General features: G+C 51.8%; 1 long non-coding RNA gene across 1 annotated transcript in view; it reads right to left on the reverse strand.

Annotated features, from left to right (window-relative positions):
* Positions 1-559: 559 nt before the first annotated feature.
* Positions 560-12557, reverse strand: part of LOC135187372 (uncharacterized) — a 50001-nt gene continuing 38003 nt past the window's right edge. Inside the window, exons 2-3 of the long non-coding RNA XR_010307326.1 lie at positions 8174-8267; positions 560-831 (exon numbers count right to left, since the gene is read on the reverse strand). This is a non-coding gene — a long non-coding RNA (uncharacterized LOC135187372). The remainder of the gene's footprint in view (positions 832-8173; positions 8268-12557) is intronic.

Below are 12557 nucleotides of genomic sequence, written 5' to 3' on the forward strand. Positions count from 1 at the left end.
GTGATCTCCATCCCCCTTCCTCTCCTGGAAGCTTCAGTCAAAAGCAAAATGGATCTGCTACAGACACCTGGATCCATCACTGTTATTTACACTCTGCTACACGTCCGCAGCACCGCTCCAGCGAGGGAAATGTAAATCAGGTGGACATCGCTCCCCGAGCGCCCTGAAGAGCTCCATTCCCCCAAATTAGAATGGAAAATGCTCCTTTAAAATGCACCTTTAATATGTAAAAGCTGCTGCATCCTGCCTCTAAATAAAGGAAAGTTGAGCTAGGTGCCAAATATCTGAGATAAAGGACAGGTGTGCTGGTGGTATCTGGCCCAGGCATCGGTCCTAAGCAGCTATTTGTATGAATGCAGAGGAGGAGCAGCGCTGTTCCCTGTGATATATGCGGCGCTGGGAGATGGGCTGGTCCCACTAGTGAGAATAAAACCCTGCACTTCATGATAGGCAGAGTCACATGTGTGAGATAAAGGGCTCCAGCTATAATATATGTCTTCACCATGTATTCTCTCCAGGATTTCCTTTAGATCGTGGATGACAACAAGCAAACACTTACTCAAGGTTAGACACTGCTCCCTGGGCTGTTTAATAACCATTCCCCACGTCCTGGGGGACTGCGGCCGCAGAACAAGGCAAACTCCACTTCACTTCTGGACTCGCAGAGATGAGGCAGAATCCTTCTGTGTGCCTTTGTTCCTGCTGGGCTCTGCATGCCAATGAACCTGGAGCAGGGGCTGGGGGCTGAGCCGAGGCACAGGGAGATGACGGTGATGAACAGCCCTGGTGGCTGCCAGCGAAGCCCAAGGTCCCTGCAGTGGCAGCAAAGTCCTGGCAGGGACAACCAGCAGGGTCATGGACAGGCTTTGGTAGCCCACTGAATCCTGAGGCAAGTTCTGCCTTTTCCTACTTCAGGGACCTGGGTGGATGAGGTCTTCAGCAACCTGGGCTGGTAAGAGGTGTCTCTGCCCATGGCAGGGGGTTGGAACTGGATGGTCTTTAAGACCCCTTCCAACCTCACCTGTTCTGTGATTCTTTAATTCCCAAGGGCGGGAACTTGCTCTGCCCATCAGAGACAATTCTACAGCCCTTGCTCTGAGGTGAAGTGGCAAGAGAAAATGGCCTCAAGTTGCCCCAGAGGAGATTTAGGTTGGATTTGAGGAACAATGTCTTCCCCAAAAGAGTTGTCACGCCCTGGAGAGGCTGCCCAGGGCAGTGGTGGAGTCCCCATCACTGGAGGGGTTTCAAAGCTGTGGAGATGTGACCCTGAGGGCCATGTTGGTGACTGACAGTGCTGGGTTCAGGGTTGGACTGGAAGATCTGAAAGCTCTCTTCCAGCCAAACCAGCTCTGGGATTCCACAGTTCCATGTATCTGTCAGGCTATCACCTATCACCCTGCTATTAGAACACGTGCCCAGGTATTACCACGGTGACCCCCCAGCTGTAAACTCTCCAGGATGTTTGCAGGCAGAACCAATCCGCTGCCACTCCTTGCCTCTTTCTGCTGTTCTTGACCCTTGCGAGCGCACAAACGCTGCTCCGCGCCGGGGAGACGCTCTCGTCAAGGAGGAGTAAATCACAGTAACAGGGAAATAAACCTTCCCCTGGAACGCTTCTCCCTTTCTGTACTTATTCCTGCAGCTCCTCAGCAGCCCACACCACCGCGCATCACTGCTGGCAGCGCCTGCTGGCTGGTCGCAGCCCAGGCTCCCGGTGAGCATCCTCACCACGCTCCTCTCCCACGGTCGCGGGGCACGCCGGAGCCTTCTCCCCCTAAATCTAACTCAGGTAATGAAAAAGCAGAGAAACCGGTGTGGGTGCATCTGGGAGCAGTAGAAAACAGTTAGATCTTCACAGAGCCATAAAGAAGTAAACAGTAGGCTGCTATGAAGATCTATGGGACCCCGCAGTGCCATTGTCTTCAAAAGGAATTAAAAACAAATTGCTGAGGGCCAGCACATAATTTAGAGACTCACGGCAATTTTATGACTTGCTAATGTTCCTAATTACATGCCCGTGAAAGGCTTAATTAATTGGGGGATGTAGCAAAAAGTGGAGCCTGTGTTTGTTATCATGGTTCCACTGCATTGATTTTAGTGCCTATGGAGAATTTAGGGCCTCTTTATTTGCACAAAGAAAATGCAAGTCTCTGGAAAAAGCACACATTAAGCTCAACCCCTCGCTGCTATCTAATATCCTTCCTGCACTTACCCCAAGTGCTTGTAATCATATTTTGTAAATGTTGGTGCTGTTAATTGCATTGTGAGCAGATAGGTTCCGCTCCACTGCTCCTGCACAATTTTATAAACTTCTTTTCCTGCTCCCAATTCTGAGGACTCGGAGAGGGAAACTCATCAGAAGTTGCTCGGGTGGGCAGGGAGTGGAGCTGCTCTGCTTCTCCACATGGAATCACAGAACTGCTTCAGTCAGATCAATTCCAAGCACTGACCCAACACCTCCAGGGCCGCTAATCCATGGCCCCAAGTGCCATGGCCACAGGTTTCTTGAACACCTCTAGGGATGGGGACTCCACCACCTCCCTGAGCAGCCTGTGTCAATCCCTAACCACTCCTGTAGTAAAGCTCTTCACCTACAACCTTCCCCTGGCACAACTTCAGGCCATTTCCTCTCCTTCTAGCACCTCAGACTAGGGAGAAGAGCCCAACCCCACCTCACTGCAGCCTCCTTTCAGGCAGCTGTAGAGAGCAAGGAGGCCTCTCTTCAGCCTCCTCTTCTCCAGGCTGAATATCTCCAGCTCCCTCAGCCACTTTGGCTGTCATGATGCTCTTTGATAATCAATAACTAAACTGCTAGGGGAGCAGGGCTGGGATGATGGACATAAGAAGCCTGGGCAGCCTCCTTGCTGCCTTCCTCCTCCATGCCCCCACATTTCCTTGCAACAAGGAGAAAAAGGGGGAAAAAAAGGCACAGCCAAGTCTTCTTTCCAAGTTTCTCTCCCAAGTACAGTTGGTGCTCTGACGAGGAGACTTTGGACAGAAACAGGACTGACACCAATACTTTTATCTCCAGCCTCAGAAGCTTCAACAGCAATTAGGAGTCAAGTGGGGTGAGTATGGGCAGCAGCTAAAGCAATGCCCTGGAGAGTAGTGATGCAGTAATTAGAGACAAAACCCGGAGCAGCTCTTGTACCACACACACACACGGAGCAGGCAGGAGGAGGAGGTGGGCTGGGGTGAGGGGGGAATAAAGCTCCACAAAACCTCAACTCTCATTCTTCTGAGAGACACAAAATTGACACCACTTGGTGCATTTCAAAGCAGAGATCTTCAAAGCCAGGTAAAACGCTAATTCTGCTAATGTAGGGTTTCCGTACAGGGGCTGAAAAGGGAAAGCAAATTAATCAGCAGCTTTAGCCTCCTGCCTGCCTGTGCTCCGAGCACACTGCAGTGTCAAACGGGAGCAGATAGAGCGCGGCGGCGGCGCTCAGAAGAGCATTTCCCTTTTCATGCTCTAATACAGTTATTTTGATCTCCCAGTCCTCATATTTTTTGTTCTCATCAAAGGCATGATGGTGCCAGAGATTAGGATGTTATTTATTTCCCTCTCCCTGTCCTGCCCATGTTAATCACTTCTATTGTCAACAGCCCCAGCAGCCGGCAGCGCCCGTGAGAGGACAGCAGCGCTGCCCGAGCTGCCTGCACCCTGCTCCCTGCCTCTGCGTGCTGCCCACCTGCCACCCCCCCCCACCCCCCCCCCCCCCTTAGGGTCACCTCCAAACCACCCTGACCTTCAAAAGCTGATGGAAGTACTATGCAAATGGAGGGCAGGAAGGGAATGGAGATGCCTGTGGAGCAGAGGGATGGTGCCAGGGAGGCACAGCCCTACTCTTGGCTGGCAGCGCTGCCTGGCTCTGCCTTCTGTGTCCCCGAGGTGGTTGTGAAATTGTCAGGAGGACGAAATCCTGCTTGTGTGGCACTGTGGTGTTAGGCACTGCCAGAAAGCCCTGATCCAAACCATGCACAATTCGAACCTCAAATTGACCCCTGTGCTCCCCATGTACTCCCAGGGCTTGTGGGGTGATTTCTTGCAGGTTCAGGTAGTTTTGGGTGAGGGGTGGCCATGGGGGGTGGCAGCTCTGGTCCCAGCTGTCCCTGCAGCCTCTTTTCAGACTGCATTTCCCACACCTTGAGTACTGTGTCCAGGTCTGGGACCCTCAATTTAAGAAAGATGTTGAGGTGCTGGAACGTGTCCAGAGAAGGGCAGCAAGGCTGGGGAGGGACCTAGAGCACAGCCCTATGAGGAGAGGCTGAGGGAGCTGGGGGTGTGCAGCCTGCAGAAGAGGAGGCTCAAGAGTGACCTCATTGCTCTCTACAACTACCTGAAGGGAAGCTGTAGCCAGGTGGGGTTGGTCTCTTCTCCCAGGCAGCCAGCAACAGAACAAGGGGACACAGTCTCAAGTTGTGCCAGGGGAAGTATAGGCTGGATGTTAGGAGGAGGTTCTTCTCAGAGAGAGTGATTGGCATTGGAATGGGCTGCCCAGGGAGGTGGTGGAGCCCCCATCCCTGGAGGTGTTCAAGAGGAGGCTGGATGAGACAGTGCCATGGGTTAGTAAATTAGAAGGCTTCGGTGATAGTTTGGACTTCATGATCCTAGAAGTCTTTTCCAACCTGGTTAATTGTGTGATTCTGTGAGACTGAGGAAACAGCAAACACAAGGAGGGGATCAAGTGATCACATAATTGGTTTGGTCAAAAGAGATCTTTAAGTTCCAGTCCAATCCTGAAGCCAGCACTGCCAGATCACCACCATGGCTCTCAGCACCACATCTCCAGAGCTTTGAAACCCCTCCAGGAATGGGGAATCCACCACCACTCTGGGCAGCCTGGGTCCAGCGCTTGACAACCCTTTTGGGGAAAAAATTGTTCCTCATTTCCAACCTAAACCTCCCATGGGGCAACTTGAGGACATTTCTTCTTGTGCTGTCAGCTGGTACTTGGGAGAAGAGGCTTGTTCCCACCTGGCTCCAGCCTCCTTTCAAGGAGTTGTAGAGTGCAATGAAGTCTCCCACAGCCTCTTCTCCAGGCTGAACACCCCAGCTCCCTCAGCTCCTTGTAGCACTTGTGTTCACAACCTCTCACAATGGTCCACGTGGAGCATGTGCCTGGATCTCTCTCCTGTAGGAGCTGAAGTTGTCCATGCCCCAGGCCAGTGTGGACAGGCTGGGAGAGCTGGGAAAGCTGCTGACCAAAACCCTCTGCAGCAGGATGCCAACTTCAGCAGCTCCATCACAACACTACTTTAAAGGACCAAGCTTAAAGGCTAACTCAGAGAGCTGTTGGCTGTGTTTGCAACTAACCAGCTGAGAGGAGCAGATGAAGTTGTTAGGAGCAGAGGATGGTGCTGAGCAGCTACCTGCAGAGTTATCTGCAGAGATTAACCAAGCTGCTGTACTTGGGGCAGAACTAATCCTGGAGAGACAAGGAGCAGGCAGAGTCTGCAGGAGCTCCTGTCTTTGAAACAGGTTACAGCAGTGACATTGGCCACCCTCAGCACTGTGCTCCTTGCCTCTAAAATGCTGACACTCACAGCTCTGATGGTAACTAGGCTGCGTAGGGGCACCTTTGCTTTCACATCAGATCTGCTGACATGAACAAGAGTCGATTCAGATGGGCATCCAAACATTAAAGTCCTTCCCTATTTCCATAAAATGATTGGCAGGATGCCTACTGCTAGTGGCTGGTAGAGCTGCTGATAAATGGCATCTTGATAAAAAACTTTGGGCTGCTTTAAGGGTGGGAAGAAAAAAAAAGCCATCCTGTTATTCTAATTCGCTCAGCTTCTGACAGATGAGATGTCTCATCTCTCAAAATTAGATCCTGGTAGCTTTGCTGTGTGGAGACTGAGAGGACAGTGCCCAGGGGCTGGGACATGAGCACAGTGTGACCCAGCTCTCCCACTCTCCTCCTGGCCAGGAAACCGTCCCTGTGGTGGGGCATCTGTCCCCTTCCTTGGCACTGAAAACACAGAGCTGGGTGCTCAGCACTAAGTACCTAAAATCACAGAATCACAGAATGGGTTGGGCTGGAAGGGACCCTAAAGCTCATCCAGTTCCAAGCCCCTGCCATGGGCAGGGACATCTCCACCAGCCTCATCCAGCCCGGCCTTGAATAGCTCCAGGAAGGGGGCACCCACAGCCTCCCTGGGCAGCCTGTGCCAGTGTCTCCCCACCCTCACTGTCAAGAATTTCTTCCTCATCTCCAGTCTCAATCTCCTCTCCTCCGACTCAAAGCCATTGCCCCTCCTCTTGTCACTCTCAGCCGTAGCCAAAGGTACTTCAAGCACTGGAAGGTTGCTCTGAGGTCTCCCTGGAGCCTTCTCCAGGCTGAACAGCCCCAACTCTCTCAGCCTGGTGAAGACTACACCTAGGGAAAGGAGTTCTCCTTTCCAGGTCTTGAACTACTGAAGCTTTCCAAGGAGTGCTGCAGGTGGACTGGAGCAGCTGAAATCTGGGATTGTTTCTAAGAGACAGAGACCAAAGCCCTGGAACCAGTTCCTCCCTACAGCTTCAAATGTTAACAATTTGCACACTGATGATTCTCAGCTAATCCATGCAGGTAGATCCATGCATCCCACTAGATCAAGTGAAAAAGGGGAGAGAGAAAAGCTCATTTCAAGCCCTGATAATGTGGCTCACCAAATCCCAGAATCACAGAGATCATTGAGCCCAACCAGCCTCTAACTCTGCTATGTCTGGTGCTAAACCATGTCCCTCAACAGTGTTTTTGTAGCTTTTCAAGTCCTTAACTCTAGGTATTATTTTTAACTGAAGGTTTTTAAATCACCTCTAAAATTAATCTGAATGCTGCAATGGGAACTTTTCACCTCCAGAGGCTCAAGATCTATTTCTCTCACGCTTCTGCATCTCATATCATGTAACCCCACTACAAGCTGGGAGTCCTTTCCAGCTTCCTGGCTACACAGGCACTGTAAACACATTGTGGGGCCAGATTTTACCTGAAAACAGAGCAGGGAACTCCTACAGACACTTGGAATTTGTACTTCTGAAGATGTTCCACCCCTGTGGGGAATGAAGAGTAAAGCTGCACAAGTCAGTGTCAGGGTGGGGAAACACCCTCTGGCCCAGCAGCCAGGGCACCGCCACCCAATGTCACCTCAGTCCTCACCCACCACACCCTTTGCAGGACACTCACAATGGCACAGCTCAGAGCAGGAGCTCTATGAAGGCTGGGCTCAGCATTTCTGGAGGAGATCCCATTCTCCTGGATGTAAAAATTGCTGTTAAAATTCCTTAGGGAGCCTTGAAAATCTCACCGAGGGTAAGCAGAGACTGACAGCACCTGATGGATCCCACGAGACCTCTGACTTCACTTCCTCATGTCAGAGTCATCTAACTGCCTTCAGATGCACCAAAGGGCAACAGAGAGAATCATAGAATCATAGAATCATAGAATCAACCAGGTTGGAAGTGACCTCCAAGATCATCCAGTCCAACCTATCCCCCCGCCCTATCCAATCAACTAGACCATGGCACTAAGTGCCTCATCTAGTCAGACATCTTCCCTGCCTGGACCACAGAGACAAGGACAATTCAGCTGTAGGTAGCAAAGGCTCCAAGAATCCAAGTATCCCAGTTGGTTGCAGCTCAGTGAAATCCCAGTACAGACAGACCCTGATGGACCAGCAGCAGAGCTCACTGACACCAACCTTAGATTCATGGAGCTGCTGCCCTCCCCTTCTCCTTCCTGCCTCACTGCTGCCTCCAGATGTGCTGCCAGTTGTGATGACACAGCACTAAGACTGAAGTAAAACATCTGATTGCAAGCAAGCAGCTGATCCAGCCAGATGAGTGTCCCCACAAACTCCCCAGCAGTGGTGCCAGAGCCTGGCCTGGCTCCACACCCAACAGAGGTCCCACAGAGAACCTGCACCAGAGCAGCACTGGTTTGTAACCACACTCTGGGGGCACATCTTCAGGAAGACACCCAGAGACAAACACTGAGAGCCTCCAGCAACAAGGCAGACCAGACCAGACCCCTGAGCATCTCCAGGCTTCCCGAGGAGAGCATTAACATGGCCTCCCTCCATCACTGCCTGAGGCTGCTCGGGGCTCCTGAGCAAGCCCTCCACCCTGAAGCTGGTTGTCCATCAGCACCACCACAAGGAACACAGCTAAGAGCAGTGGCATCCTTACCTTGATCCTTGCCCTGGCCCACTGGAAGTGACTTCGAGAGCTGAGGCTTCAGACCTGCTTCACCATCGCGCGGTGTGGCACGGTGAGGACCTCGCTGTGGAAACAAGAAGCAGCAGAAGGCCCACGGGTGTGAAATGTGGCTGTCAACAGAGCACTCCCCAGCAATCAGCCTGAATTAATTGTGTGTACAGCACTGCTCAGCCCAGCCCGTGCAGGGCTGTGCAGCCTGCAGTGTCATTTCATTACCAGACTGCTCCATCCTGATGCAATTGCTAACAGCAGCCTGCGCTGCCTTCCGTTAAGGAGAGAATGATGGAAATTCTCTTCTTGCTCCTCTTGTCAAGGTTTTTACTTTATTGGCTTTCTGCAGAATGAGGTCTACTAATTTTGCCTTTAATTTGACATTTATTAAGCAGGGGGCTTAATACAGCAACACAGATAAAAAAGACCAACAAAACTGCAAAAGGAACCAAGCTTCCAGAAATGGAATTGGTGTCCAAATGAAGGAGGCTCATTTTGAAGAAATGGATTTATTTTATAAGTGGTGATTTGGGCTTTTTATTGTCTTTCTCTTCAAAGTTCTGGCTGATTTTCTGACCTGAAATGATTCACATAATACCAGTTTGCAGCCTCTTTTAGCTGCAGTTTTCCCAGAACTATGCTGGAGGACTTCAGCTGCATGGCAGAGGCACAACTACATCTGGCAGATCAGGGTGTGAAGACCCCAGCCCCACCCCACGGTTTGGAGTTCCCTTTCAGGTCACATTCCAGGTCACAGAATCATAGGATTGCTTTGGTTGGAAAAGACCTTTAAAATCTTTTGAGTCCAAGCATCAACCTAAGACCCCCACTGCCACTAGACCATGTCCCAAAGTGCCATGGGCACACGTTTCTTGAACGCCTGCAGGGATGGAGGTGAATGGCACCATTCAGTGGATGGAGGTGTGGAGGTTAGAGCCAGGTGTGGGTTGGTTTCTTCTCCAAATGAACAAGCAACAAGACAAGAGGAAATGGCCTCAAGTTGCTCCAGGGGAGGTTTAGGTTGAACAAGAGGAACAATTTCTTCCCCACACAGGTTGTCAAGCCCTGGTCCAGGCTGCCCAAGGCAGAGAAAGAGTCCCCATCCCTGGAATGGCTTCAAAGCTGTGGAGATGTGGTGCTGAGGGTCATGGTTCAGTGGGGACCTGGCAGTGCTGGGTGATCCAAAAGGTCTCTTCCACAATTCCATGATGGGACACACAGCAGCTGTCTCTGGATGAGCCTCCTTCCCAGGACTTGGGGCTGCTGTGGTCACATCACCCCAAGATTGGAGCCTGCAGACTTCTGCAAAATGCATTTTGCTGAGGGCAGGGGAGAAAAGTGAAAAATCCCAACTGTTGTGTGGCTTTTTCTGCTCCCAGTGCTGCAGGTGAGCAGGGCTTGTACCTCGCACCCCTGGGAGCCACTGGGACTACTGATGGCTCATCCGGCACGTGTCTGCTGCTCAGAAATCTCCTCTCCCTGGCCAGCAGCTACATGAGGTGGGATGGAAGTGCAGAGGGGGCAGAGGATGCACACTGGTGGTTCCCAGATATTCAGGAGCCTGCAGCCAGGGCAGGCTGCGAGGGGCAGAGCAGGGAGCACAGAGCCCACGTGCTTGCTGCAGGAAGGAGATGCTCTTGGCCTGCTCAAGTGGGGATGTCCCTGGTATTTCCATTTTCAGCAATCTGATGTCTTTTGGTGATTTATTCATGACCAGTGTAGTGAAAAATTGGAAAAGACCAGGGGAAAGGCATGGCCTGGAGATGCAGTGTCCGATAGAGGCTACAACTGAACTGCTGTCAGAGGCACCACGCAAGGCCTCCTCCAGTGAGTGCCAAGCTGAACCTTTCTATTACTCTGTGAACATGACCAGAGAGGCTGGCATGTGTCTGCAGCTGGGCAGAGTTGCTGTCAGATCCACTGGAACTCAAGAAGACAAATGGAGAAGCTCCAGTGCCCTCTTCTCACACTGCAGGTGTCCACCCACGTTCAGCAGAGCCTCGGTGGGGAGGCTTTACTGACTCACAGGACAGCTAAGGCAAAACTGCCTCATTGCCAGCACAGCTTGAAGTGTGAGGGTGGAAGCACCCAGGGCAGCTCCAGCTTCTGCTCTGTTATCTAAGCAGGTGTGAAAATCCAGCCCCTTAGAATCATAGAATCAAACAGGTTGGAAGAGACCTCCAACCTAGCACCCAGCCCTGTCCAATCAACTAGACCATGGCACCAAGTGCCTCATCCAGTCTTGTCTTGAACACCTCCAGGGACAGACTCCACAATCTCTGTGGGCAGCCCATTCCAATGCCAATCACTCTCTCTGCCAACAACTTCCTCCTAACATCCAGTCTGTCAAGGTCCCTCTGCAGGGCTCTCCTACCCTCCAACAGATCCACACTGCTCCTAGCTTGGTGTCATCTGCAAACTTACTGATGCTGGACTTAAGGAAAAACTTTCCTCTGAGGGTGCTGGGGTCCTGGAGCAGGCTGCCCACAGAGACTGTGGAGTCTCCTTCTCTGGAGACTTTCAAAATACTCCTGGACATTGTGATCCTGGGCAACCTTCTGTGGGTGACCCTGTTTCAGCAGGGTATCTCCACAGATCCCTTCTAAGCCCTACCACTCTGTGACAGCAAGTAGAAGAAACCCCTTTGCATCTCAGCTTTCAGGGTGCTGGATGTATGAATGAGAGGTGGGGAACTGCCCCTTCCCCAACATCTGCCTCCAGACCTGAACTTCTGAGGAAACAAACCAAAGCAGCAATTAACTCAGAGGGGTAAAAACACAAAGCAAATGAAAAAGTTCCACCTCATTATTGCCCACGGCTGGTGGGCAGAGACTCTGCAGCAGCAGGGGTTTGGATTCTGCTCATACTGATCATCCCTCGGCTCCACATTACCAACTGCTTGTTCTGGGCCCATGAAATTCCCCATGGACCTCTCCCAGGGCATTGCACAGCCTGGTCCTGCCTTGAAGGCACCACCAGACCTGCCTGCCCTGCTCGTCAGAGTGGACAGTGGGGCAATTCCTCACTAGAGAGAGGAAAGGGAGAGGGGATGGCTCCCAGGGTAGGTATTCTCTCAATATACCTTGGACAGATAGGGACGGGAGTTTCTCCATCCCTGTTTGCTCTAGGCTGCTGCTGCAAAAGGTTCTCCTGGATCTCCTCAGATTTCAGGGGAAACAGCCACCAACACCTGAATCTGGGCCATGACCTTCAGCCTGCAGAAGAGAAGGCTCTGGGGAGACCTTATTGGGCCTTCCAGTACCTGAAGTGGGCTACAGGAGAGCTGGGGAGGGACCTTCTACAAGGGCTTGCAGTGACAGGATGAGAGGCAATGGACTGAAGCTTGAGGAGGGGAGATTGGGACTGGAGATGGGAAATAAATTCTCATCAGTGAGGGTGGGGAGACACTGGAACAGGTTGCCCAGGGAGGCTGTGGATGTCCCCTCCCTGGCAAAGTGCAAGGCCAGGCAGGATGAGGCCCTGAGCAACCTGAGCTGGTGGAGGTGTCCCTGCCTATGGCAGGGGGCCTTGGAAGTGGGTGAGCTTTAAGGTCTTTTCCAAGCCAACCCTTTCTGTGACTCCGTGCAGGAGCAGGCAAACAGCCTTCCTCTGCCAGAACGGCAGCGGAGCTGACTTCCTAATAATTTATGGCTTGAACAAAGTTGCAGAACAGCAACCAAGTATGCAGGAAAGGTTGGGGTGAAAAATTATTTACAAAGTGAATGCCCTGAAGACTCTTGTACTGGACAACAATTACGGCACCTTAATTAACTGGAATTTAGTTCTGCCGTCGACTGAGGCATGTCCAGCGCCGAAGTTTCGCCGCTGCTGCTGTCTGCGAGTGGTTAATGAATATAAATCAGCTGGTTTATAGTTAGTGAACATGTAATGGGCTTGCAAGGAGTTGAATTCCAATGCAGAACGCCTGGGGATAGGAACATGCCATCCATAAAAGATATATAAATAACAGATTTACATTTCTGCAAGGAAAAGCCACAGAGCTCTGCTCCCTTCTTGGTGCGCTCCCAGCCTGGCAAACCTGCTCCCCAGGTCTCCTACCAGAGACCAGATCGATAAGAAGGGACTTAGGAGTTCCCTGGCCCAAGGTGCAACTCATTAGATGCCAGAATTCTTCCCTGTCCTCCACGTTTCCCTCCCAGCCATTGAGCCTTGTCCTGTGGGTTTGTCATGTGCCTGGTCAGAGCTGCTCAGGAGCAGAGCCCGAGGGGCAGGGGCGCTGAAGGTGACTCCTGAAGGTGTAGAGCACAGGGTGCAGCCTGAGCCCGAGGCAAGTGAGGCCATCAGAAAGAGGAGTGCTGCCCTCACTGGGTTTGGTGGCAAAGCCTGGGGACAGGTGGCAGAA

Source organism: Pogoniulus pusillus, chromosome 27, assembly GCF_015220805.1.
Source record: "Pogoniulus pusillus isolate bPogPus1 chromosome 27, bPogPus1.pri, whole genome shotgun sequence".
NCBI lineage: Eukaryota > Metazoa > Chordata > Aves > Piciformes > Lybiidae > Pogoniulus > Pogoniulus pusillus.